We start from the raw sequence: 25,845 nt of genomic DNA, 5'->3' as shown, positions 1-25,845 counted from the left end.
TTACCTCCCAAAATATTGACCAGTGGTTTATGATCTGTCTGAAGCATAAAACATGTTCCCCACACATAAGATCTGAACTTCTCAATAGCCCATGCACATGCCAGTAATTCCCTTTCGATAACTGAGTATTGCAATTCAGGTGATCTTAGTACTCTAGAAGCGAACCCAATAGTTCTTTCCACTCCATCCTCCACCTGTATCATGGTAGCACCTAGACCTACTTGACTGGCGTCAACTGTCAAGCAACATGGTAGGCTTGGGTCAAAAGGTTTAAGGACAGAGCTCTTCTCTAAAAGGTTCTTAACCTCCTGGAAAGCCACCACACATTCGTCGCTCCACACAAACTTAGTCCCCTTTCTGAGAAGATTGCTGATGGGACGGACAATCGTAGCATAATGAGGAATAAACCTCGAATAATACTCACAAAGCCCCAGCAGTGATTTAACTCCTGTTTTATCAGTGGGGACAGCAGCATTGGAAATAGCTTCCAGTAGCCCAGGTCTGGGTTTGACACCATCTTGGTTGAGAATATGGCCCAAGTATTCAAATTCAGTACAAAAGAACTTACACTTTTCTAATTTTAAAACAACACTATGCTCTTGAAACAAACCTAATACTTTGTGTAATATAAGTTCATGGGAAGAGGAATCCTTTGCAAAGATGAGCACGTCGTCTTGGAAAACGAACACTCCATCAACCCCTCTAAGAATGTTACTCATGACTCTTTGGAATACTGACGCAGCCGAAGCTAGCCCCAATGCGTCGATATTGAAACATGCCTAGAGGAGAGACGAACGCCGTGAGATGACGTGACTCAGAATGCAACTCGACCTGGTGATACGCGCTCGCCAAATCAATTTTGGTGAAGAATTTTGCACCTTTCGTTGATGCAAACAGATCATTGATTTTCGGAAGAGGGTGTGAATCAACCCAGATCTCTTTATTTATGGATCTCAAGTCGACACACACTCTGAGTTGACCACACCTAGCAACAACCAAAGGTGAAAGCCAAAGAGAAGACTCTACTGGCTCGATAACTCCCTTCTCACACAGCTGCAATAACTCATTTTCTAGATCTTCCCTAACACTGTAGGGTACACCCCTGAGTTTGTGCTTTACAGGCAAAGACCCCTCTTTGATTATAATTCTATGTTTGAAACCCTCAATTTTGCCTAAGGTAGAGCCGAAAACAGATGGAAATTTGTCCTTAAGAATTTGTACTTCATCAGGGCACCCAACAACAAGGACTTGCTCTTTAGTTCCTGGTTTAAGGATCATTCCAAAAAGTCCTTGATGGAACCACCCTCAGATATTGAGCCCTTTAACAGCAACATATATCTTTCCTCTTATTCTTCTACCTTTGAAGCACATCTCCTCTTCAAAAAATACCAAAACATCAATCTTACGTCCTTCGTAAGATACTGGTGAACGGTCAGGAGGAAGGAGAGGTAAATTACCTTCCCATGTCTCCTCAAACAGTTTTTGAGTGATCATAGTTATTTTAGCACCAGAGTCAACTAAAAGTTTGATGCATTTACTTCCAACATAAATATTCAATGCTTTTGGCTAATTTTATTGTTTCATCCAAATACGGGTCACCCATAGTAAGTGACTTCTGTCTGATATTTTTGTCCTTACAGTGACATACAAATTGATGCCTGATAAGTTGGTCCGTGAAGTTCTCAAACCTACAGTCAACCGCTAACCTACGTAAAAACAGAGATATATGAATCAATATCCTCACATTCTAATTGCTTCCTTTTGAAAAACTTGTGTCTGAGGACCATTAGGCTTGGTTGCTTATCGAAACGAAGTTTCAGTTTTTGTACACTTTCTTGATACACGTCATTGAGAGCTGGATCATCTTGAGGCAAGTCCGGTAGATGTTTAAAAACTGATCTTCATTCAAAACCCAAAGAATGTAGAAGAAGATATTTCTTCTTATCAGCATTAAATCTGAATGCTCCTATAGCACCCAGATAGGTTTTAAAGGCATCGTACCAAACTTCCCATCTAATCGTTGGTTCACCTGGCGTGTCAAGAAATGCTGGAGGAGGATTTACAGATTGTAACGTACACATTTTGAATTGAAATGTAATGGAAAACGACTATGACAGAAAATAACGTCTATATATGAATTTGCATGAAATACAAATACAATAAAGAATAACAATTTGAATAAAATTTAAACAAAATGTGTTACAGATATACGCTGGGTGCAATATAAAGGCTAGTGTTGAGTTCACTGTGTGTATCCGCGTTGATTTATTGAAAGTTGTGTAAAATAAAAGTTTGTAATTTGATTGAAATTATGAGCACACACAGTTAGCTGTGCGCATCAGCGTATTGGAGTTTGTATTTTGGAATGGTAGCGTTGTATATTGTAGATTTTGATTATTATGCTGTGTGTATCAGCGTAGAGTTGAAGTAAAGCTTGAAACACACATTTGGCTGTGTGCATCAGCGTGACCAATGGTAAACGCGCAATACAAGTGTAGATTTAAATTATTATGCTGTGTGTATCAGCGTAGTTGAAAGCAAACTTGAAACACACATTAAGCTGTGTGCATCAGCGTGACTTTGTAGTAGAAACACGATCAGCTGTACGTGACCTCGGATAAAACAAATAACGCAATGTAAATACTGAGACTGCATGGTTGCTAAGTGATTGAGACGCGAATTGCTGTGCACGACAGCGAAGAATGCTTGCAATAGACGCAGAAGTAAACACTGTGGTGTGATGCGTCACTTGGCCACTGGAAGAACGTGATGACGAGCGCTCGAACATGCGCAAAGAACGTTGTGGACGAAGACGAAGTAAAGTTCGTGACAACGCAGAATGGCCACAGCGAGAATGTTCACGAGAGCGTGCAGAGCGCTGGCCTATTTTCAAAAAATGCTTTAACACACAGAAGAGGTTAGTTCGAAATTGACAAAAATTTCTCCGTGAGCTGAAGTAATTATTAATTACTCGTGCCCCCAAGCGGTGAGACTAGCACAGGTAGAAGCTGTATGAGCAGCGCGTACGGCAGGGGAAATATACATTTGAGATGAAAACACCCTACCGTGTCCAGAGGAATAGCAGTCCCAAACACTCAGGGTTTAGACAGGCAGGAGTGATGAAAAGCGTCCTCCGAAAGGTCAAGGAGAAATTTGTCCCAAATGGCTGTAACTTCAGTTACAAGGAGACAGGAGACAGCAGACTTGAGGCTTGACTAGTGTTGATAGAAGAGACTTCTTGAAATCATGCACGCAGGGTTGTCCATGTAACCAAGCTCGTCTCCAGTAAAATGTAGTAATGAAGCAGGATACTGTAGTTGTCTTGAGTAGATAAGTTTATTGGTTACATGGATGAGGAGCCAGCTTGAGAGCAGCCAGCTCCAACAGACACCAACTCAAGAATCAAGATACACATTCTACTGTACCTAAGCAGCACTAGAACTTCTATGGTAATACAATATAAGTAGATATTGCAATCTCAACAGAACAGACTAAAACAAGTTACTACAGCACCCATTTCACTTTTTGTGATAAAATGCGATGCATTAGCGGTTTACATGTATTGCCACCTGAGAGCCCCCCTTGGACATCTTGCGCCCCGTACCACGATGCCAGCCCATCCCCCATGGTCGGAAGGGGGGAGGGGCGCTCCCCTCCTCTGCTTCTCCTTGTGTGCATAAGCAGTCCACCTAGTGCCTCTGCAGGATTAATGGGACGCGGCTCCTGTAAGAGGGACGGGCAGCAGCGGCGGTCCAAGCGCCTCATTACAGGCTGATTCCGCTCAGCTGGAGATGAGGAGAGGGTGGGGCGTCCTCACGCGGAGCTGGAGGGCGCGGGAAGGATAAAGCGATGTCTGAAGGTATCCAAACCCGCCTCTCCACCCACCCATAGCTGCATCTCACCTTCCCACAACCCTTTCCACCTGTCATAACTGGAATCCACGCACGCACGTACACGGGTGGTAAAGGTACGCACCGGCACAGTGCCTTCTATCAAATCAAGTGCCTATACAGCGTGAATGCCCACACAGGTGTGCACAGAGGGCCCTTGACACATTCCGGCATTGTCACACCACAGCACCCACACTAGGCCTACTGCCTTCTAGCTAGGTTCGTTCCATACACATACATGCATACATACCCACATATCAGCAGATGCATGTCTGTATGTGACCAATCCCAGCCAAGTTACACACAAAAGACAAATTGTACATCAGGATTTGTTTTTCTTCACGGAAAGAGCCACACAGAACTGACCATTTAGGGTTTTCTGGGGAGGCTGAGCCTGAAGAGGGCTCTCATCCTTAAGAACTGATGCTACAAGGAAGGAACCTCTTCTTTTCCATCCACTCATCAGTTCTATAATGTGTGGTGGCCCCCGCCTATACCTATTTCATAACATCCCCATTCCACACCCTAATAGGTTTTTTGGCACTCTCATCAGACTGGCGTGGGGGAGCAGGAGACCCAGAGTTTGTTGGGAGACAATGACTTTGCCATATGAGAGGGGAGGATTTGAGGCTCCGGACTTCCAACTTTATCTTGTTGCACAGTGCAGCTTTGCACACTCCTGGTATCATCCGGACGCACGTATCCCCTACAGGAGGCCAGAGGCCGATCTGGTGCTCCTGGCCCCCCTGCATATGGTGCTATCACAGGGGTTTCCCCGAGACCCTCGTGACATTCAAACAGTATCAACAACCAAGCTGGGCGTGGTGTAAGTTGTCGTGGGTCGCTGGTGGCCATTCCCTCTACTTCTCTAAAAATCCCTATCGCTAATAATCCATGGCTTCCTATTACAAAAGAGAGACTGGTCCAGTGCATGCTAGCGTCTTATTCCATAGTTAATTTTGGAGACCAGTTTCCGTAAGGTCACATTTTCACCAGTACAGAGGGGGGGAAATTTAGTGAAGCAACATTTATGGACCAATTTGTGTTCAGTAGCGCTCCGTGCTAGAATTCCTGGAATATCCATTGGAAACCGAGTCTTTTCCTCTGCTGACACTCTTAATCACTAGTGCAAAAGGGGATCACCTGATTTCAAAGCTATATAAGGCTTGCGTGGCTTTGGTCCCTAGTTGCGACACCAAGATTCGGGAGGCATGGGAGCGAGACTTAGGGCACCCAATTCAGGACTCACATTGGACGTTTTGCTGTAATCAGATCACAGAGGTTTCCCTGAACAGCAGGCACAAATTATGACAATTTAAATACCTATGGAGGGTCTACATGGCACCGGTGAAACTCCACTCTATTGACCCCAACCGCCCACACAACTGCCTAAAATGTAGGAACCCGCAGGCTGATTTTGATTTTGCCCGACTGACTTGGAATTGTGCTAAGGACGGGGACTTTTGGAGAGCTATTGTTAGGCTACTATCCCAGATGACGCACTTGGAAATAGATCCCACGCCTGAGGTTGCGCTGCTGGGATGCATTTATAACGTGCCAAAGGGGCTGCGCAGATTCATCGCTATCGCCCTCTTGTTAGCGAAACGGGAAATAGCACTCAAAGGGGGCAGTAGAGCCACCCCCACAGTGAACGCTTGGTTATCTAGTCTTACTTTTTGTAACATAAATAGTGAACTCTATGCCACGATGCAGCCCCCAACTTCCCGGCCAAAAGATATTTGGGGACCGCTCAAAGAATATCTGCTTGGCATAGGAACGCCCTCCCGCCCCCACAACAACCTGCAGGCATAGTAATGACCCGGGTGGGCTGAACTTGGTACACTTAACCGACTGCGCTATAGACATTCATAGACATATAGAGGATGGAGAAGTAGTTAACAGGAAATGGCCTTCGATCAGGATTTGATCAGGGGGAATCTCGCAATGTATTCTACAGATACTACCCTGTTCCAATGTGCGATGTATGACAGAGCACGATTTCCTTGTATAGATTTCTTTTACTGTTTGATTTGTAATTGCGGTGAACGAACAGACAATATTTGTAAACATGACAGAAATGATAAATAAAATTATTTTTAAAAAAATGTTAACAGAAACATACAGTGACATTTTAGGAACATAACATAAGGTAATCTGATAAGTACTTTTTTACATGATCATATTTTTAAAGAAGGGATGAGACATTACCTTAATTGTTGCATTAATTCATATAAATAACCATAGACTGAAGTTTGTATCCTATTTTGGACCAAAAGATCTGTCAGATATTTGGGTGAGGTTCAAGTGATTCAATGGCTCCCAAGAACTTCCCAAAGAGGCCCGAGACATGGTAGCAGTGTTGAAACCACTCTAAGAAGGATCAGCATCAATAGAGGCCTCTAGTATGTGAGATCATCTGAGTGAAATCAAGAGTGATCAGTGGGTATTCTAGATGTATTAATGTCCCCAGCACTTCCTGTTTCTTTGTGGGCTATGCCAAGCTACCAGGGGACAGGGAATTGAAAACTCAGAGGCAGGGACATAAGTTATTTGGAAAAAGACAGGGAGAAAGAGTCAAGGAGTTTGTGTAAGAGCAGCTGTCTTTGGGGCGTATTTACAAGCAAATGTCAGAGCGCAGAGCTGTGCCAAATTTGGCAGCGCCGCGCTCTGACATATGCAAAATGCAGGGATGCGCCGTATTTACAACAATAAGGTGCACCCCTGTGTTTTCCCTAGCGCTGGTGCTGCAATTAGCTGCCCAACACCAACGCAGGCACCCTTGCACCATAGTGCAAGGGTACCTGGGTTACAGGAAATGATTATTTATATGCAGGAAACACATAGAAGTAGCAAATTGGCATTATTTAATGAGTGTTTATGTGCAGGAAGGGACACCTTCCTGCACATAAACAATCATTAATGGTGTTTGCTCTTTCTATGTGTGTTGCACAATGCAGCACACATAGAAAAAGCAAAAAACAAGAAAAAATAAAAGTATTTCTCCTTGTTGCGCTATTCTATTGCCTGCTATTGCATGAAGTTAGTTTTTGGTGCTGCCTCAGATTTACACATCCTTGTAAATCTGAGGCAGCGTCAAAATGCAATGTGTGTTGCGGTGGAATGCCCACCTCAACACCAATTGCACGCCCCTTTCACCCAAGTATTCAGCGCCAAGAAGCCCACCGGTGAACGTGCGCTTTACAAATACACATTATGTTATGTTTGGTTACATGCATATACACATATATATATATATTTAGTACTTATAAATGCTAAATATACCAAAGATATTCCAAGATGGCTGACTCTGTGTCTGCGTGCATGGACGACATATAGGAATGCTTTTATATAACAAATAATAAACTTTTTATTACAACATGGCTGCTCGTGTGTGCATATGCAAAGTTGGACAAAAATCATTCAAACAGTCCACCCATGCATATCCCTATTTCAGCATACATGGTTAGCCTTTTTAAAATGTTCTGTCAATATTTTAGCGCATTTGTTACCATTCCAAGTTGGTCGACACGTTTCTAACAGGTCCTCTTGGCAGGAAAAACAATCTTAAAGTATTTCAGAAACATTTAAGGATGTTCCCCTATCACACGCACATAGAGGCAGCCATCTTTAAATGCTTTTGAATTATTTGATTGTTAAAAATGTCTGTCTATGGTCCATTTGCATAGGCTTGGGCAAACTAGGGAGGATATTTGTTTGAAAGGATATGACAGGAAAGGGGAACTCATTCACACATTGTGGGATTGCCGCTAGATCAGACCCTGTGTGGAAGATGTAGTTGCCAGTCTACCTGAAATTGCGAACACTCATTTTGATTGTGTAAGGCGTCCAAATAAAGATTGATTTGATTTGATTTGATTTGATTGTGTAAGTGGCTTTCTGTTTGCGATTTAGGATGTGGGGAGATAAGCGTTACCCCCCCCCACCCCTAAATATTGCAACTTCTCTGTAACCTAAGGCTTGTTGGGGTTAAGTGAGAAATGGCCTGTTTATGCAAGAGATTATCACCACCATATATAAACGTCTGGTACAAGCAATGTTAAGTAGTACATGCTGGCTGAAAAATAGCTATTTAACTAAGTAGGGGTTACTCGAAAAATTGATATGGTATGGGGTTTGTGCATAAATCACTATGGGCACAGCCCATAGCCAAACATGAAGAACAACAGATGCCCCCGAGCAACTGAACATGCAGCCCGGAGCCCCAATAGGGCAACAACGCCCACCGCCACCACCCCCAGGACCACCCCCCTCTTTGGACAAAGATAATGCACATCAACTCCATGAAACCATGAACCAAACAAATCGCCCGAAGTCGCACAATCACAGCACCTAACATACAGGTGTAGCCAGAAAAAGGGAAATCATACATTCATATCATATAATCCAAATAAAACGTTTATTACAGATTAAACAAAAAACAACAATTCTGAAGAGGCACAGCTGGTCTTCTCTGGGCATTCTGAAAGTCACAGCCTGCAAGACAGAAATAAGAAGGTGTGTCATGCGCCCATCAAAGTACAGAGAGAGAGAGCGAAACAGAGAGAGAAAGAGAGAGAAAGAGAGGGAAAGAGAAAGAGAGGGATATAGAAAGAGAGAGAAAGAGAGAGAGAGAGGGAGAGAGAAAGAGAGGGAGATAGAAAGAGAGAGAGAGAGGGAGAGAAAGAGATAGAGAGAGAGGGAGAGATAAAGAGAGAGCAAGAGAGGGAGAGAGAGAGAGAGAGAGAGAGAGAGAGAGGGAGAGAAAGGGAGAGAGAAAGAGAGGGAGAGAGAGTGCCGACACTGCGGACCCAGGCCTCACTGCTCACCTGCTGCCACCGGTGTGCCGGTATACACTGCAGTCCCCCAGGTCCCTTATCTGAAATAGTTCACAGAGAAATGAATGGCAGAGTCCATACAGTTGCACACCCCATCATCGCTTGCCCGCCCCTGGGCACACAGGCTGCAGCACCCCACGCACCCCAGCCCCTTCCGCCGCCCAGCAGTGATTGCCCGCCCATGCTAAACCAGGCCTCACTGCTCACCTTCCGACACCGTCGTGTCTCCAAGAGGGCACACCACGTGCCGGTGGGAGCACCAAGCCCAGGGCCCGCGACCATGGCACCCTCCACATCATGCAGCCCCGCACCGCGGGCCACCAGGTCACACACTTGATTCTGGGTCTTGATTACGCAATGGCAGAGACCATATCAGTGCACATGGCATCATCGCAGGCTGCACACCCGCTCAGCCCTACAGCTGCCACTAACTCTGTGAACTGCGAGGCAATGCCACGTGGCGGGAGGCCCGCACTGCCCACTGGCTCAGGCCTACACTGCGGTTCAGCAGGGCGCACACTAATCCTCACCAGTCTAGACCGCCAGGACGGTGCATCATCACAGGCGGCACACCCGCTCAGCAGTTCAGGTGCCCCTATCTCACTGCACCACAAAACACCGTCCTGTGGCGGTGTGCCTGTGCCTGTCGCAGAGCATCCGGTGCCACCAAGTCTGTGCACCGCTAGCCATGGACCCTCATGATTGAGTCCCGTGGTGCAGACAGCATCACGTCACCCCCGGTCCTGGTCAATGTGAGATGGCAGGGCCCTAGGCCCTCATGCATAAATGAGAACCACACGGAGACACCCAGTTAGAGAGTGGAAATGGCGTCCAGCACGTGCGCCCGGCCCTTTTTATTGGCAGGGTCACATGTCCTGTGACGCCTCTGCTGGATGGGTGTGGTGTGGGTGTAAACCAGCCATGAGGGAGTGGCTGTGGCTGTGGCATGCCGACAACTAGACCTGTGAGCAGCAGATCCCTACAGGGAAGACCTGGGACATGTAGTGTTGTCGTCCCCCCCTGTGAGCGAAAGTGGAATGGGATGTCCTGGTGTATGCCAGTCCAGCGTAAGGGTGTGAACAATGACCCCGGGCCTCTGGGCGTGGTTCCATCCTGGGCTTGACAAGGAAGTGACTAATGGATGTGTTCCTGTTGTCGTGTCGGCGCCACCCGCACCGCGATCGGCAATGTGTCACCCTGTGACCCAAGTCCGACAACATGAGCAACATGGACACAAGGGGGAATCCCTGACCCTACATTTATTCATACTTCCATACTTGAAGGATCATGGACATGACACATCTGTGTTAACATGAATGTTTATTGCACATTCAGTGGAGTGTTGCAGCAGGTGCAGTACAGGGCCATGCAAACCCCACTTCACAATGATGGCCCGTGGAGGGCTAACCACAGTCCTTCAGGGAATGACAAGTAAATCCGTAGAGGAGGAGTTCAGTCCGCAGTCTGATAGCTGTGTCATTGGTGACCAAACAGAATATGGCAGTCCGTGTCGAGGTCCAAGGTGAGTGTCGCAGAGTGCATCGGGGGACAGTGGAAGGTGATGATGCAGTGGGCAGAACCAAGTAGAAACAGGCCATATGGTGGAGATGAATGCTGCTACCGCTTCCTTCTGACCATGAGGGCAGATTCATCCGCATCTTCGTCCACTGCTGTTTCATGTGCCTCACATGTGGGTGGTGGTGTTCTGTCTCCAGCAATGTGTGGCAGTGACACCTCAGGGGCCGGAGGTGGAATGTTTGCCGCACTGTGTGGCACTGACAACATCAGGGGCCGGAGATGTGGATGGAGTGGTAGCAGCAGTATGCATCAGCACCAGGCCTTGTGGCAGCAATGCCTTGAGGAGGGTCTTTATGGCATTGAGGGACACAGCTACCTCTCGCTAGTGTGCAGCCGTGGCAGACGCTCTTTCTACCCGCGTCAAGCTCCATGTTCTCCATGAGCCTCCGCATGAGTCCCAACTCCCGGGCGAGATCGCTGGAGGCACTCTGACTGTCATTCTTCTCGCAGAGTCAGGACTCTAGCGATGTCAGCCATGGTTCGTTGGAGACCATGGAGCGGACTGTGGGTGTTCGTTAGGGACTGTGAGTTGTCCCTGATGGGACTTAGACACCCACGTATGGAGTCTAGTTTGTCTGCCATGCGGTCGAACCCCACCTGCACCTGTTCAGCCAGCTTCTCCTGGCATCCCAACACACGGCATTGGAAGGCCATGTGTTTGTCGTGGGGGTCCTGGGAGGCAGCCTTGGTGGTGGGTGCTGTCTGCTGTGTGTTTTGTGCAGGGGGTGGGTTCTGCTCGTAGCAGCTGGGTTGCCCTGCTCCTGAAAGTGGGCTACGGAGGCTCTCTACGAACTGTTGGAGGGCGTCGGAGTCGAAGGTGTGATGGTCCTCTTCATCATCAGAGAAGAGAGGTTCAGACTGCTCTGCAGGAGGTGTTGGATTTCCCAGTGCAATATGAAGGGTAGATGCAGTTTAACATTGTGTTCACATGTATGTTGACGCATTGTATATGTTCACATTCAGACTGCATGACAGTTTACATTGTGACTGTTTGGCGGGAGCTGCCTATTTGATGCGGGACAGTGGACATTCCGACTACAGCATGGATGTGTGTTTGTACTTGTACATTGTAAACTCACAGTTCCCTGCAATGCCAAATGTGATTGGCCAGTTTCTACACACATGCGGCACCAGTTATGTCCTCTGTTCTGTTGTGGATGTGTTGCGATTTGTACCACAACGTTGTCAATGTTGAAGTGCTCTGCATGTAATGTGTGTGTGCCGCATTTTGGGGGAGTCGCCCCTGCAACTCTGATTTGGCTGCCCCTTGGCCCTTACATGAGGTGTGCCTCTGACTTCTGTGCTTCTGCAGTGCTGGAATGTTGCATAATTGGGTGCATTGGCCTCTTGGTGGAATTTGGTGGTCTGGGGCATGGTTTGTCCGCAGATGTGCTGTGCTCATTTGTGCATGTGGGCCATTGTGTCCATCTCCCCCCCGTCACCCCAGTCCCTGGTCGTTACTCACCCTATTGCTGTTGTGTTCGATCATGTTGAGCTATGTCTGGTCCCCCAACTCCTGCCACCGTCTCCCCACTGATGACTGTGAACACCATTTCCTCCACCTCGTCCAGCTCCTCCTGTGGAGCTGGACTGCCACCTCCAGTCTGCATTGCTGCCTTCCGGTTCTTTCCGAGTTTCTGCTTGGTTTTGCACTTGACATCATTCCAGCGCCTCTTGACCTCTTCCATTGTCCTCTTCAGCACTCCGACTGCATTCACCTTGTCCACGATGGCCTGACATATTTCATTTTTAGTTGCCAGTGACACAGTGGAGGTGACGAACAGTAGTTGATAGTGTTCTATCACCTCCGTTATCAGGATCCTGTTTTCCTGCGGACAGAACCGCTTCTTCCTATACTTCTTGTCCTTCCCTGACCCCGTGGTCCCAGGCTGCGGGGGGCTTGTGGGGTTCTGGTTGTCCTCTGCACTTGCTCCCGCTACCTCCATTGTGCTTCGCTGTTGTTTGGCTTTTGTTTGTGTTTTTTTTTTACTTTTATGGTGCATTTTCCCACATGACGCGTGGGATTTTCAGGCGTGTGGCTGGTTTTAGCTGATTTTTCTATCGCGATTGGTGTCATCGCTACTATTTTCGCGTTCGCGTTTTTGCGGCGTCACATTGATTTTTGCGTGTTCATTTGACACGTTGTCGTGGGTCTATCGCATGGTACCGCCGTGTTGAGAATACCACGTTAACACAGAGTTATTTTCCCGCGATAGACTGCGATGTGAAGAGTTGCATTAAGCTAAATTTGCGATGGTTATCACACGTTCTTGAGAATATCCCTCAATGTTTCTTTGGTTAAGGCTGATTATTTTAGGGGATCTGTGGGAGAGGGAGCAGGTATGGCAATAACTGAACAAGCATTGCATATCATTTTGAGTGACAGCAGCGCTGAGAAGGTCTCAAAGGGCTGGCCTCTGGAAGGAGGTTCAACCCAGAACGATCCACTTTCTGAGAGGCTTCCCTCACTGCATTCAAAAAATGCTACTCAAAAGAACTTAGGGGGAACACAAAAGAGGCGTCTTAGTCTCCCACAGAGGTGTAGTCCCCATCTTCTTCTAGCATGCAGTGAAGAACAAGAATCAATGAATGATGCTATTTCGACAAGCACGAAACATATTTAAACTTAAGTATCATTGTTTAACATCCTTGAGAGCTAGCAGTCCATCGCTGAGGAATAAAATAATACTGTATTTTTATTGGATATTATTGAAGCTTAGTAGACGTGAACCCCTGCAAATTTATGCTTATAGGTTTTTTGTGTCTTAACTCTGTTTATGCAATCTCTTGAAAATGACTGGCAGCCTACTTTGAGCACACAGGGCAAGCTTAAATGAATACCTTTGCACACTTTAAACGTTGCCAGCTTCGTACAGTGTAAAGCTGGTGCTTTTTGTTTTATATAAAAAGGGGAGAACAATAAAGCGGCCCAGCATGGCAGTTGGAATGTTCTCACTGCTGCACACACCCTCGGCAGACGCTTAATTTAAGGCATTTATAGGGCCTCATTTACAGGACTTTGACGCAAGGCAGCGCAGCAAGCCTTCCTGCTGCACTGCCGTGCATCAATAAATCATCCAAAATGAGTTTGGGGTGAGGGGAGTCCTACATTTCTAAAAGGGCAGGAATGCACCCTATCTACAAGATAGGGCGCGTTCCTGTCCTTCTCCCCTGCGCCGGTGCACAAACAGGAGCCGTGCGCCAGCGCAGCCACCCTTGTTTTCTTTTGCAAGGGTGTCTGTACAGAGGGGATGATTGTTTTTGCGCAAGAAGGGGCACCTTCCTGTACAAAAACAATCATTAAAGGCATTTTCCAGAATGCAGTATGCATAGAAAGAGGAAAAAAACAAGAAGTAAAAGTATTTCTCCTCGTTGCACCTCCTTATCTCCCTTGGGGAGGCATAGAATTCTGACGCATTCCCAGGTTTACAAAATGTTGTAAATCTGGGAATGCTATACGTTCCATGTATATTGCGTAGTAACACCCATGGAATGCCCCTTTCACGCAGAGTTATGCATTAAAAGGGAAACATATTTACAAGGCCATGATAGTCACGCAGGGTGACTTTGCATGGCCTTGTAAATATAGGAAAGCCCATTGCGCTACCGGTGTGTCTGGTGGCGCAATGGGCTTGTAAATAAGCCCCCTAGTTTTTTGTCTAGAATTTCGCCATCAGGGTAGCATTTTCTCCAATTCAAAATGGCTTAATTTAAAGCCAGTGGCGCAATGTGAACCTTATTCCCTGCAGCCGGAAGAACCAAGTTGGGGTGAAGAGAAAGAGGAGGGTGCTGAGCAGTTTGCAGTGTTACCTTGCTGCCACGCAGGGCAAGGGCAGGCCAGAATGGCAGTGGGAAAAACACAATTCTCTGCAGCCGGAAGTCCCGCCCTTATTGCCTGGAATGTCACCCTGCAGCGAATTGGTCCATGAAGTGAAACTGCACCTCAGGTGAAGTCAAGAAGCACCACGCTTCTTTGCGAAAGACATAGTGTTCCCACTTCACTGATGAGAGTGTTCGACTTGGCCTGCCCTTAACCAAGATGTACCGGAGAGGGGTGACTGCGTAATTAGTTATAAGTGACACTCAGTGATGGTAACACATGTGGTATGAAGGGCTATTGTTACGATTTCATTGTTCCACTTCTGGAGGAAGCTGTACATAAGACAAACCACTGCCTGGAAATCACAAATAAAACTCATCCAAAGTTCCTGTTGACCTCTGCCTGCGTCCCACTTCAGTCTTGGACTCATTAGGAACCTATGTTTCCTTCCAAAGACTAATGATCCCAGAATGCACTGCCTGTTATTTATAGAGACCCAGCATCTACTCTGCAATATTTTCAATGGGAATGGTCCTGTTGTTTCTCAGCACTTGGTTCCTTCTTTCAGGACTTGTGAGAAGTTGGAATTCCACACACGTGACTGGTCTTGTGCAGCCCTGTCATGTGATTCCGCCTTGGTCTTGCTGCTGCCTGGAACTGCTTATAAACTGCCATTGCCTGAAGCTCCTTGTTCGTGAATTGAAGTTAGCTCTTCAGTGTACCAGATCTCTTGTTGCCTGTTTTCCTGACCATTTTATTCCTTGAATCAGCCAGAGCCTGAGTCCTGTTCCTGTGCTGCTCGTTGCAGATTTGTCCCAACCATGTGTTGCTTTTGCTTTGCTCCCTTGCAGTGCCGGACTGGCTGTAGCGGGCACCGGGCAATCCCCCGGTGCGCCGCATGGGTGGGTGCCGCTTTGTTACAGGGCCGTTTTTGCAGCATAGCTGCAAAATCGGCCTTGCCTGCCTTTTTTCTACAGTCAGGTGCAGGCTCTCGGCTGCTCCGTTTCTAATTGTTCCTAGTTTGTTTCTTCTGTTCCTGCTGTTATTTTAGTTTACTTATTCCTATTTCTTCTGTCATAGCCAGAGCTCACTTTCCAGTGATGGGGACCAGTGGCACTCACTTTTGGGGACTGGCACTTATCTTTCCTCATCAGACATTTCCCGAGAGCAAGAGAGGAAAAAACACAAAAGGGAAAGAAAGAGGAAGTGATGGATGGAAAAAACCCTCACAAAGGGAGAAATCAGGAACGTGCAAGAGTACAATAATGGGGCAGGCAGTATCTGGCAACAGATTAAAGAGGCCTGCAGTGGGGGCGTGGCTTGGACGCCGAGGGAAGATGGCGGATCTCCGTTAGCTCCGCTCGGTCGCGGTGCTATGTAGCTGTGTGGAAGGCTTCCCAGCGAGCTACGGGCACTGTCTCCAGAAGAACTTACCAGCGGAACATGGCGTGATTCTGAATTGCTCCTCGTTGACTGTTTTTTCCACTCCTATCCCTCAGAAACGTGGCGGTTTGATTTCCTGAGGTAATGCCCGACGGCGGCCATTTTGTATCGAGGCGCCGGCATTCTATTCCTGAAACACCGCGCACGCATTTCCTGGATCCAGTCATGCTTTGATGCTTTACTGCTTCATTTCTCTTTGAGAGGGAGTCTGTTCCAAGTTCAATAGTCGCCAGTAGCCCCTGGCCATGCTTGTTCTATATCGTTTTTCTCCCCGGAGAAGGTCTCATAATTTTGTCTTTTCTTCAGAGGAGCCGTGATTAACCCCGATGTTCCGGTATCTTCAGAGCCACGGGGTGGATGCATTGCAGCTTTGTGTATCTTTCTAAGGTGATGCTGTAGTGGCTTTACGAATATCTTTGTCAAACCTTACAGCGTATGAGAGAACTCCGTGTACTTTTTCCCGCCAAAAAAGCATCTCGTCAAATTGCCAAGATGTCTAATGATTCCCATCCTCCAAATAAACCGTCTTCTTCTGGCGCAAAGCCTAAAAGGCTGAAGAATGACCCGCCCTCGCCTATTCTTTCATCGCAAAGCCCAGTTTTGGATAACATACTAGAGGAAGTGCGTGGTCTTCAGCCCTTTATGGCCGCCACAAACGAAAAATTGCAGCAAATTGAGGACCGATGGATTGTCATGGAAGGTAGGGTGACTGAGTTAGAACAACGCGTCAGTGACGTTCAAGATGTTGCCATAAAAATTCCGTTATTGGAACAAGAGATTCACAAATTGAAGCTCCATACTGAGGACTTGGAGAATCGTAATCGAAGGAATAACCTCCGTCTTTTTGGCTTGCCAGAAAATATTGAAGGTCCAGATATGTTGCTTTTCCTTCGAAAATTCCTTCATGACCTCTTGGGCCTTCAGTCATCTACACCTTTGAATATACAGAGAGCTCACCGCTTAGGTCGCCTTCAACCGAATTCCACCAAACCTCGTGGTATTATCATGCTGTTTCTGGAGTTCACAGAACTCATGACTGTTCTTAAAGCAGCTAAACTCAAACGTCACCTATCGTGGTCTGGACACAATATCTTTATCTCACAAGATGTCTCCAATGCGACCAATGCTCGTCGCAAAGAATTTCTTGCATTGCGTCCACAAATGAGGCTCTTGAACGTCCAGTATGGCATACTCCATCCCTCCATCTGCAAGATCACCCACGACGGCCAGACGAGATCCTTTGATGACCCGGGAAAACTGAAACTGTTTCTCAATAACATCTCCTCTCGGAATATGGACACAAATCATTGAGCGCTTCTTCTTTTTTGCTGCTTCAGTGTAGTGCTCTTAACAGCTATTAACAGCTTTTTTCTGGTTACCTTAGATTCCTCTTATACATAACTTTCCATATGCTTTAGTGCTTATTGCTTATTGTACGTTTGTTAATCACGTTTCTTCCTCTTTGTTACTGCTTATTCTTGTTCAAATTCTTTCTTCCCCTTCTCATATCTCGCTTCCGCTATATGATTACCTATGTTCTGTCCTGCTTCCAATTGTACCCATGTGAATTACACCGCTGTCTTCTCTCCGGTCTCATCACGCTCCAATTTTACTTTTCTATTGATGTCTTGCAGGTCTGGACTCTTTTCCTTGACCTGTTTTCCCTCTCTGCTTTCCTATGCTTTTTTCCTCTGCTCACCTTCTTTCCCTCACCTGCTCTTTCGCGCTCTTTCTTATTTCAGTCTTCATCTGGTCGGTGCGTCACTCTCTTCTTCTTTCGAGTTTTTCCATGTTTCCTCTTCGCTCTTTTCCCTTCTTTTCTTCATGATTATGGTGCTTTTGGACTTCTTTTTATGTATTACATTGTCAAAGGCTTGTTGATTCTTCTTAATAAGGTGGTTTTATGTTTTGTTGTTCCCTTGTGTAACCCTTATGCGCATTTTGTCTTCCAGTGTCGTTGTGTCTCCGAAGTATTTCCACACCATGTGTATCACATTCCCCTGATCCTCGCGTATGTGTAATTTTGTTACGTGGAACGTCCGTGGTCTTGGAAATCCTGTTAAAAGACAAAAGGTAATTTCCCATTTATCTAAACTTAATTCCCAAATTTCCTTTCTTCAAGAAACTCACTGCAATGACGTCGAGTCACTGAAATTAAAAAGGCAATGGGTAGGCCAAGTTGTTTTTTCCCCTGTTGTTGACAAGAAGGGGGGGGTTGCCATATTGTTTCACAAAACTTTATCTGTGCAAATTATTTCCTCTCAAAATGATGACGCAGGTCGATGGGTAATGGCCAAGGTTGTTGTACACAATAAAACGTTAATCTTGCTAAACATTTATGGCCCTGTGAAACCAGATCCAAAATTTTGGAATGATATCAAAATTCTCCTCTCCACAGCTGATTGTCCCAATATTATTGTAGCAGGCGATTTTAATCAATGGTTGGATCCTTTCTCGGATCGCTTATCTAAGTACAAATTTCAACCGGATAAGACCCATAAATCCTTTCAATCGGCCATTGCCTCTCGCCCAATGTATGATGTCTGGAGAACCTGTAACCCTGATTTGTTGGAATATACGTTCTTTTCTAATGTACACCAAACCCGATCCAGAATTGATTATATCTTGGTTAGCAAATCCCTTCTTCCTTGTATCCAAAAATCTGAAATTGGCTCTATCTTTATCTCTGATCATGCCCCTGTCTATGCTATGTTCGACCTTTCACTCACCTCCACCAAATACAATCGCTGGAAGTTTAACACTCACCTACTTTCTGATACAACTTATATTAAAGAAGTCACCTCCTTTATTAATGAATTTTTCACCTTTAACAACCCATCTGACACTTCCACTTCTAACAACTGGGATGCTTTTAAAGCGGCGCTCCGTGCTTTTACTATTTCTTTTGTGTCCCGGAAGAAAAAGGCCAATGTGAAAAAGTATAAAGACCAATTACAACAGTTGAAAAAACTAGAGCATGACTATTTTTCCTCCAGAAATGCTGATTCACTTAGGAGTTTAATTATAGCCAAAACCAACCTTAACAAAATTGCCACTGTTGATGCCTGCAATGTCTTACTTAGAATTAAATCTAAATTTCACGGAGGGCAAAATAAAGCAGGTAAAATGCTAGCGAATTATTTAAAAATTCGCTCTGAACGTAAGACCATTGGTCCTATCTTGGATGAATCCACCAATAATCTGGTGTCCTCTGATGAAGAAATTGCAGCGGTCTTTCATGACTACTACCGATCTCTTTACTCAGATGATACATTCCCCTCCTCTTATAATCTTGATAAGTTTTTTTCTGGACTTCCTGCTCCCCCATCTCTGAATGCTGAGTTTTCTGCCTTAGAGGCGGATATTACCCTTCAAGAGATTATTACCGCCCTTCAAGCTTTAAAGAAATCAAAAGCCCCCGGCCCGGACGGATTACCGGTGGAGTTTTATTGTACTTTCAAATCCTTGTTTGCCCCTAAATTATTGCAGTTGTTTAATTCCTTCATTGCTGATGCGAAAGCATCAGGCTCCTTTATGGATGCCCTGATCGTCATTATCCCTAAGCCTGACAAGGACCATTCTTTATGTAAAAATTTTCGCCCAATCTCCCTTATCAATTACGACTGCAAGATCTTCGCTAAGATTATTGCATCTCGACTTGATTCTATCATACCCCTTTTGATCAAGACGGACCAGGTGGGTTTTGTCAAAGGTAGATTGGCTTCCGATAATGCTAGAATGTTCATGAATATCCTGTCCCATGGTAAAAATTATAAAGATCCTTTGGCTGCTTTGTCTCTGGACGCTGAAAAAGCATTTGATCGTATAAATTGGCAGTATATGTTTCATACTCTACAATGGTTTGGTTTTGGCCCTAATTTTATTTCCTTTATCAAATTGCTATACTCATGTCCGAGGGCAAGTATTTTTGTTAATAACCAATTCTCTCAATTTTTTCCCCTATCCAGAGGCACCAGGCAAGGTTGTCCTCTCTCCCCATTGCTTTTTATCCTGTGTTTGGAACCCTTCCTTGAGCGTATTCGAACCAATCCCAAAATTAAAGGTTTTGTCTCTGCTTCTGTTGAAACTAAAATATCTGCCTACGCGGATGATATATTGGTATACATGTCCAACCCCAGTGAATCCCTTCCCCCCTTTTTAGAAGAAGTCCATCTTTACTCTTCCATTTCTGGGTACAAACTCAATCTAACCAAAACGGAGGTTCTTCCTTTAAATTCGATTTGTTATCAATTCATGTTTGCGGATACAGCCTTTGCATGGTGTCCCTCCAAAATTAAATACCTTGGCATTTGGTTTGCCTCCAATATTGCGGACACTATTAAATTCACCTTTAGCGCACTAATGAATAAGTTGAAATCCCTTCTCCTTGTGTGGTCCCCCTTATTTTTGTCATGGTGGGGTCGACTAGATACTATTAAGATGATGGTCACTCCTCATATTCTTTATACGGTTTCTATGCTCCCTGTCAAAATCCCTAACACGTTTTTTTCCCAACTTAACTCTTTATGTATTAAATTTTTATGGAACAATAAACGCTCCCGCATAGCCTTAAACAAACTTATTTGCCCCAAGGAGGAGGGGGGAGTGCGTTTCCCTAATTTTAAAATATACCACTCTGCTTTTTTGATTAAACAATCTTTCTCATTGGCCTTCGATTTTGGGGATACGCCTATACCTCGTTGGATTATCTTTGAGCGATCGCTTCTAAAAGAGTTTCAGTTTCAGCATGTTACATTTATGTCCAACTGCACCTTTTTGTCTAAAAACCCTGTACTAAAATACTCCCGTGAATTGCTGTGCAATACATTTCGTAAGGACCTATCCCCTATCCAATGTTTTTTAACCTCTACCCTGTGGTATAACAAATTTCTCAAATACAAAGGTAGATCTTTCTATTACAAATACTGGAAGGAAAAGGAGATCATTTTTGTCCATCAGTTTTTGAATGGGTTCTCTATCATCTCCTTCCAGGAATTACAAACACGATATCAGCTACCTGACTCCTTCTACAAGGAATACCTTATTATCTCTAATGCTATACAAACCCAATTGGCTACCTACTCTCTCCCATCAGTCCCACCTTCTTTAACACCCTCTTCACCATTGTATCCTCTATTCCCGGCGCATAAACTCAAAGCTGCCACTGTTTATAAGTTATTGTTATCTAATGCTAATGTTCGTTCTAAAACCACCATTGAAAGTGCATGGGAAACGGACCTATCCTTTTCTCTTCCTATTGAAAGTTGGGACAAACTATGGTCGAAATTATTTAAAGTTTCGGCTGCAGCCAGGATAACCCAATCTCTGTTTTTTCTGTATCATAGAGCCATTATTACTCCTGTTACTATTTGTAAGTTTTCCCCCACATCCTCTCCCCTTTGCTGGTCCTGCTCTACCGAAACTGGTACATTAGTCCATCAGTTATATGAATGTGCATCTGTTCTATCTTTTTGGAATTCAATTTGGAATGTATGCATGTCGGTTTTCAACTTTAATGCAACCTTATCTTTTGTAAATATCTTTTTAGGTTCCTTAGCTCCTGATATGGAAACTCTTTTACCTAGTTCTAGGTTATTTGACCTTTTTATTGCATTAGCTTTTAAAGTGATCCTGTCTGCATGGAAAGATAATTCTAAACTGTCGTCAATTACTTGGTGGAATTTTATTTGTGACGAACATAGGATTGCTTCCGTTTCCTCCTCTTCTGTCTCCCAAAAAATCAAAACTGATCTTCTTTGGCTTCCTTTTACTGTTTATCTCTCCTCGCACCCTCCCTTGCGGTAATTCTTCTTCTTTTTATTCTCTTCTCTCTCTGGCTTTCTCTCTTCTCTTCTCCCCTCACCTCTTTGGTCTTTCCTCTCTTCTTCCCTTCTTTCCCTCCTATCCCATTCTCCAGTGCCATTTTCCTCAATTTACCCTATTATTGATCCTTTCTTCCTTTTGTTGACCTAATCATTATAAACCAACTTCGTTTATATAATATTTCTTATGGCGCTATATTGGAATAATTGTTTTATTGTATTATTTGTTTTTTCTTTTTCTTTTTCTCTGAAAATTCAATAAAAACTTCTTAAACAAAAAAAAAAAAAAAAAAAAGAGGCCTGCAGTGAATTTAGGATTATGCAGCCTTGGTATTGGGTGTGCTGACATGTAATAGTGCTGGCCGCAGGCTTCTGGGCAGCGCTTTGGGCACTAACACCTATTCTTTTGCAAATTAAGCTATATTCTTTTACAAATTAAGCTCTGTTCATATCTTTTATATTTTCTCCCATGACTCCTGGATTTTGCCCCTTGTTCAAGTTCCCTTTGTCAGTGTTTGCAGTCTTTAGCCCCCTTGAAGTTCCTGTCTCTTGCTTCTTACAGTTCCTAGAATTCTTGTGCATGACTTGCCCATTTGATTTTCAGTTTTTCCTTGAAAGCCCTACTCCTGACTATTTGCAACAGTTCTTAGGTTCTTTCTAGTGCTTGATCTGTGTAATGTTTATGGGCTCTTGTGTCTGGTAAGTGTGGTATTTTGTCCTCACCTTTGTATAAGTGTATTCCCTTTGTACAAGGGTTGGCACCTGGCCTCCAGGACGCAATGCATGTCCTATCATTTGTCTTGTGTTACATGTAGTCCTAAGTGCCTTAACTGCGACAAGGTGATATTTCTATTTTCTTAGGAATCACCCCTGTGTCTTCTGTTGTACCAATAAGGGCTAGTGTCAGGTGTGTAAGTACAATCTTTGTGCCTTAGGGTCTAGATTCAGAATTACGGCTGCTGCCTCCTTTTTAGGTCTCGGCTGCGAAGGCTGCGCTTGCGCAGTCTCGCTCCGAGATTTAATGACTTGGAGAAGAGGGGCTTGAACCCGCCCCTCTTCTCCCCTGTTCTCCATTGGCTGGCCTCTTGAATGCTGGCCAGCCATTGGAGAAAAGGTCAGTCATTCAGATTAGGCCCCGTCCTTTTCGGATCGGGGGCGCGTTTTTTGCAAGAAGTCTCAAGGAGGAGACAACAGCAAAACACGCCCCGAATCCGAAAACGACGCTGCCTTTCTCCGAGGCATTTCTGTTTTGCCTCGGAGAAAGGTGGTGGTGTCTTCCTGGTGTCCATGTTGTGGTCTGTGTGTTGCAAAATAGAAGCTCTTAATTTTGTGGCCGTAAGTAACGTGCACAGAGGGGGCTTCTTGTACACTGTGTATGATCAAGGTCTTCTTCATGCTAATAGGTCAAGTGTTCTTTATTAAGTAGCAAGAGCTCCTAACTATAGGTGAGTGGGCGGAAGTTTCCAATGATAACGGAGGGCTTTTCATGAAGACAGCTTTAAATGAAGAGTGAAGGCAAAGGGGTTACATTAACTATGTGAGGCTCTTCTGAGTTTCGGCCAAAGGAACACCTTATTCTTGTGCGTATGTGGCTCACACTCAGAGTTACAGGGTTCCAAATGTCCCCAGCCCGAGGTGTCTGTTCCCCACGCGTTCCTTACCGTCTAACCCGCACCTAGCAGTGCTGAGGCCCCTCCAGCTGTCAGAGCCTGCACAGGACAGGAACAAACCCAGAAGCCTGCGTTAGTGTAACGCAGCCTACCCTGGCAGTCATCGACCCACCCCCAGAGCTCGCCCCTCCTTCCTATTGGCTATTACAGCTTCATTCCAACTAGAGTTCGCCTGGTCGCAAGTACGACTTGCACCGCCCTACAGCACACTCTCCTTCCTATTGGCTGTTACCAAATCAGGCAGTAAACTGTGCTTTTGACGTACAGACCAGCTAGTGTCCTCACCCCTTTGGCCGGCCTTTTCGTTGGTAGCGCTGCTCTTCCCCTAGTGTTGCTGCATTAACAGAATCTTGCATTGTAATTTGAAGCACACGGTACCTTACCTTCAATCCATACGTCATAATGACTGAAACGCCCTTTACGTATTTTAATTAGGGAAATTAAAGAGTAAACTTTGCATTTACTAAAGTCATACATCATTTAATAAAACATTTGCTAGACAAGGCAAATATTTAGAGACTATTTTAGATCACCGCAACGTAGGCTCCTTTTCAAAGCACTGCTCTCATTCTAGAACATCTATATAGGAATTTTGTTTTAACTGTTGAATTCTTATCCGTTCTTATCCGTTGCAGATCCACTAGAATGACTGCTTCGAAAAAAGCATACGCCCCTTAAAGCACGAGGCAACAAGTCTAAGGGTTCCTGCTCGGCGGAATCCTTGTTTGGTGCTTGTAAAATATGTACTATAAGAGGGAGGAGCTGCTAGTCGCCATGTTAAGTGTGGGCAAAACCAGCTATACTTTATACAGAATTGCACCGGGACCTGCCATTTTGGTCGTGGGCAAGGGCATCAATTTCCAGAGGGGCGGGGCAGAGGGAGGAGTTATTAACGTCATCGGAGTTGCAGAAAAAAACATTTTTTATTTTGAACAGTCGTGTTTGATGGCACTCCAGGAGCCCCCGTAATTCCTCGAACCTCCAGTAAAACGTTTTGCTTTTCTGAAGAGGACCACAACACAGTGGAAGTATTACGAACCTGGGCATGTAGTCCGGTTTCCTCGTCCAGGTCATCCGTGATGCTTTCTGCCGTTCAACCTTCAACATATTTCGACCTCATGTGCCAGCTTGTGGGTAAAGCAGAGGTGGATAGTTGTTCATTTCTTCTCAAGGTGTGGGATGGCACAAAATGACAGTATCCACATAAGGTGTGTGTTGGAAATGGTGGCGTGGAAGGGGATCCTGAAATCATTCACCAGCTTAGAAATCTGACAATAGATATTTTGGTTTTCGATAACCATGCACAAGAAGCGAAATCACTGAAAGTCGGAAGCTATCTAACTATTTACAATCTTCATGCAAAATGTCATACACCATGCGATGAAGAAGCAAAAATACCGTGCCTAGAATTCCTGCTGCATGGTGGTACGGGCTTTGCTCGAGGAATAGCAGTTATTCCAGAAAATAGTTATTATGTTCAAGAAGTACAAAGGAGACTTGGTGCAGTGGATCCTCAAGACTACCAGGATTTGGAAGGAATCTCTTCATTGGAATTCAATGACACTTTAAATGAGTTTTCTTGCCGAGAAGCTGTAGCCACAAGTGCAAATCAAGACTTTGTTCCTGCAAGGTCTATAGAGCGATGCCAACAGTCATCAGCAACAGTGCTTACTGCTCACCAGCACATGAAGACAACTCCATTGCATATCATCAAGAAGAGTACAGCTCCACAAAAATATCGTATTCGTGCCAAACTAAGTCATTTCGAGACGGAGGTGCTCAGTCAGTCTGTTAAGCTTCATTGTCCCAAATGCAATTGCTTGCAAGAAGTTCCGGATGAGGAAGATTTAAACTTCATTTTGAAAGACTGTGCAACAATGGCTCAGCATCAAAGTTTGCCAAATGCATTGTACGATTCCTTCCTTTGGACCAGAGAAAACCAAGAAGAAGAAAAAATAGCTGTCCACTTTTTAAAACAAGCATTTACAATGCAATGGTCTCGGCATTGGTAAAGTTAGAGCTATTGGCATTGCTCATGCCATTATTTTTGTTTATGTTTTTGTTTTTAAAACATTTAAAGAAACGGCATTGTCATGAGCAATGCCAATAGCTCTAACTTTAACAATGCCGAGACCGTTGCATTGTAAATGCTTGTTAAGAGGTTTTCAGGGTGTCTATCTGTAAGCGTATTCTGCACAGAGACATTGATGTTCCCTGTTGCTGTGGGAAGTTCAGAGTCTTTTCTGTGTACAACCCTAGTGGTATCACAGTGTGTTTGCCCATTATTGGTTTATTCCCTGTTTGTTAACATTAAGGTTGCTTTGCCTTCTATCCTGTTCCTGTGCTTTACCCTGTTAGTGTCTGTTTTTTCCTGGTATATATAGGCCCTTGCCTGGTCCTCTGCGTCGGTACAGTACTTCCCTAGGTAGATATTCCTTGACATTGATGGGTGCTCCACCTGGAGTCCATAACAGAACCTTGACAGCTATATAACAGCTAGCTATTATATCACATTGGTTATTGATGTCAGGGTTGAAATGTTTAGGGTGAATGGAAGGGCAGTGTGGGATCATTTGGAAATGTGCTTTTATCCTCTACCTTTAATTGTCTACTGGAGGCACCTAGCAAATTGACGTGTGCACACCCAGCATAAATATTAGGACAGGAAATGTTAGTTTATTCCATCTATCAGAAATGGTTTTCTCATCACTTTCAAAAGGTTTATGAGGGCACTCAGGACTCTGACCCATACACACTCAGTGTCCCTTAATAGCATTTTTACTACTC

At 44.9% G+C, this 25,845-nt stretch overlaps 1 pseudogene; it reads left to right on the top strand.

Annotated features, from left to right (window-relative positions):
- Positions 1-2,769: 2,769 nt before the first annotated feature.
- On the top strand, positions 2,770-25,085 carry LOC146858319 (protection of telomeres protein 1 pseudogene; annotated as a pseudogene).
- Positions 25,086-25,845: the final 760 nt, after the last annotated feature.

The sequence above is a fragment of the Triturus cristatus genome, chromosome 3_2 (assembly GCF_964204655.1).
Source record: "Triturus cristatus chromosome 3_2, aTriCri1.1, whole genome shotgun sequence".
NCBI lineage: Eukaryota > Metazoa > Chordata > Amphibia > Caudata > Salamandridae > Triturus > Triturus cristatus.
This window is presented reverse-complemented; position numbering and strand designations above follow the sequence as displayed.